This window comes from Limulus polyphemus, unplaced genomic scaffold, assembly GCF_000517525.1.
Source record: "Limulus polyphemus unplaced genomic scaffold, Limulus_polyphemus-2.1.2 Scaffold2, whole genome shotgun sequence".
Classification (NCBI taxonomy): Eukaryota; Metazoa; Arthropoda; class Merostomata; order Xiphosura; family Limulidae; genus Limulus; species Limulus polyphemus.
This window is the reverse complement of record NW_013665612.1, coordinates 1582669-1585961: the sequence shown is the minus strand read 5'-3', so window position 1 is coordinate 1585961 and position 3293 is coordinate 1582669. Positions and strand designations below refer to the sequence as shown.

At 30.1% G+C, this 3293-nt stretch overlaps 1 protein-coding gene across 2 annotated transcripts in view; it reads right to left on the bottom strand.

The window, feature by feature from the left end:
* The window catches only part of LOC106466433 (paired box protein Pax-6-like), a 55381-nt gene extending 53649 nt beyond the window's left edge, over positions 1-1732 (bottom strand). The window contains exon 1 of one of the 2 annotated variants that reach the window (XM_022396542.1): positions 1673-1732. The gene's annotated coding sequence lies outside the window, so the exon portion shown is untranslated. Of the gene's footprint in view, positions 1-1364; positions 1395-1672 lie in introns of those variants that run through there. The other variant, XM_022396475.1, reaches the window with a different exon arrangement.
* Positions 1733-3293: the final 1561 nt, after the last annotated feature.

Here is a 3293-nt window from a genome sequence, read left to right as displayed (position 1 = left end):
TGTAAGTCAGTAAACTCTCCCACCGAGAGACTTTAATTTGAATGTAAATGTGTTTAAACTCTTCAGGTTTAAGCGTCATCTAACGGAAAGAATGGATAACACATGATCACTGATTTTATTTGAGAATGATCGAAACGTCGCACCTGTTCTAAAAAGAAATGTTATTTACTGTTAAAGCTGTAACTTGTAATAAAATATCATGTTTCATATATTGCTGTATATTTCTAATAAACATTATGAGTACGTTACTTCTTTTATCTACTTTGTTTATCCTTCTTTAAAGTTTTTTTTTTCAATACAGTATTTAATTTTCTTATGTACATAGATATATAATTGATAATTAGAGCAACAGTTATAGTTATCAGTCTTGTTGTAATTTAATATCTAAGATATTAATAGGTAGTCCGTTAGATTACTAATGAAATATTAGCTTTTTTCATTTGTGTTTTTAACACCTTGCGTAGAAAAAAATCGCGTGTCCTAGATTGATTTGTTTGTTTGTTTGTAATTAAGCACAAAACTACACAATGGGCTATCTGTGCTCTGCCCACCACGGGTATCGAAACCCGGATTCTAGCGTTGTAAGTCCTCAGAAATATCGCTGTGCCACTGGGGAGGGGCGCTATTGGGGGCCCCTAAATTGAACAACAACTGGAAGGGAAAAATGTATGTTGTTCTGTGCTTTTCCAAAACAAAAGCATAAATCATGCAACACAAGAAATATAAAGAAATTAAAATATTGTATTCCTTACCGATTACTGGCTAAAAATCAGTAGGATAAGATGATTGACTAGAAATCCATAAAATAAAATTTAAAAAAGATCATTTTGTATTCGATACTGATGACTGGCTAAAAATTCATAGAATATGTCTCATAAAATCTGTATCCTTGCTCATATTAATCAGACGTCTCTCCGGCAGTCCGACAATTAAACAATTTTACGTTTTTTTCTGTCCGCTTAGTGTTAAAAATACTTTCATTCTACAAGCATCTTTCATGCTGGCATGTAACTTACTAGAATGTAGTACCGTTTATAATTGGGTGATATCAAATTGGGCGTTCAATCATAACAAATGACTAAGAAAAATTTATTCTGTATTAAGAACATATCGCCATTTTTAGTTTATTTTTGTTTGTTAAGACTATTTAGCCATATTAATTTTTTCATTTATTGCAATTTGAGTTTAATGTTCTTCAAGCAGAAAATGTTTAAGCACCACAACAAAATATGCTTAACATGCGTTAGAAATATAAAATACATGACATTTATTAAACAAGTTTTCCCTACTAGACAGAAATAAATGGTATGTTAACACATAAAATCATGATAACAGTTATTTTATAAACTTGTTTTATTACTTACCAATAAAAAAGAGCTTCTTTAAGAAATTCGTTTTCACAAGACTTCAGCGTTCAATAGTTTGAAAATATTTTTGTTTTGTTTTTTAGCTTTCGAAATCAGATTGTTGAACACAACATAAAACAAAACCAATACGTTTATAGATAAGACGAGTAACTGGTTTACAATCAGAATACCACACCAAGGTGTAAGACAATGTTCTTAGTAAAGCGTATGAAGAGTTAACGCAATTTCCAGTCTTTGCGAAATGTACACACAGCCGTTCAGTTGTACGAATTGCTCATTCTACCACATATATTAAACAGACTCACCTGTTACTGGGCGTGATTGTCAAGAGATCGGGCACTTGTAGTGCGTTTTTTATGCTGTTGTTGGTTTGTTTTTTTTCTTTAAGGCAAGCCTATCTTAGCATAACTCTTTCTTCTTTCAGTAAAATAAGTTTTACTAGCCACACATTGTACGCAAAGTCAGAATACCAAAACTTTTTATTTGCTCCTTACCAAATGATATCTTTGCTCATTGGACATCGTTTATTCTTACTTTTATAGAAAGTAAGCAAAATTCAGAACGACGCACCCTCCTATAATCAATGGGCGGAGCTAAAATTAGTTTTGATAAATAAGAAACAAGCACCTGCTTCTGTGTGACCTCAAAACTTTTAACGGGAATAATAATATAGTTTTTTTGGACATGCTAGTTCTTCAACTTTTATATGTTTCAGCATTGTAACAGTCCGTTCACTAATTTTGCCATAAATATTTACTGCCATTGAAATTCTCGTGAAGTGGTCATTTATGTCACAATATACCCCGAAACGTTAATGTAATTAATGTAGGATAACGGTCACCTGCCACATGGAGAGATTATCATAAATACCTTTTAGCTACTGTGTAAGTACTACATACACTTTCTTTGTTATATATTAAGGAATTAAATGCATCTTAGCTCACGATTTGAGTGGAAACTTAATACATATAGTAAGTTTCAACTATATCAGAAATAACAAAATTTTATCCACTTTACTCGATGGAATCTATTAAATGGATGGAAAATGTTTCCATGTAGTTTCGTATTCTTTTGGGGTTTCTGACTATTCGATTGGTAAGATTAAGTTCTAGAGAAAAAAGAACACAAAAACGTCTCGTTTATTTAAAACCTATTTTGATAAATGGCTTGTTGTGTAGGTATAAGAAATACAGTAAAAAAATACCAAAATTTGAATATTCTTATCGAATTTTATTTATTTATGGTTTTCATTTATAGAAAACAGTAGATTTAAAATATATCAAGCCTTTGAGAAAAGGCATTATACTAAATTGTTATTATTACTTATAGTTTGGCATTTAGTTAGTTGCAACACCCCTAGTTATAACACAACAATTTAAATGCACAAGATTGCTTTTGTCAAAACTTCATGGTTAAACAAACATAAACAAAATCACAACTTATCTAAATTTTCTGCTTTGTTTATCCAAGACAAATTCTTATGAGTTTAGCGATTTATTTTCTTATGCTTCTAGAGTTAACAATACCATATATTAATGAAAACATGAGTGAAATGTTATAAGACGTTCTATTTTCTATTGTTAACTGCAGAAAATGTCAAATTTTCCACAGTTCATACTCTGATAGCGTGAAATTTATTTAACTTCACAAAATACTCAGAAATATAAGTACAAAAGAAAACCTTTTGTTATTCTAAGGACTTATTTAGATTACAGTAAAATATACTGCTCTTGAAACCAAAGATTATAAGTTTCTTTGTCTTTCTTATTTAAGTTCTTAAAATCAAACTTTTATCTCTTCTATTTTAATTTTAGAGGTCTAAACTTTATCTCTTGTACTTAGAGATTTTCTGAATATAAAATGTTAATAATTAACTACATTTTCGTAAAATTAAACTGGAGTTTCGCATAAATATAGCAGATACGC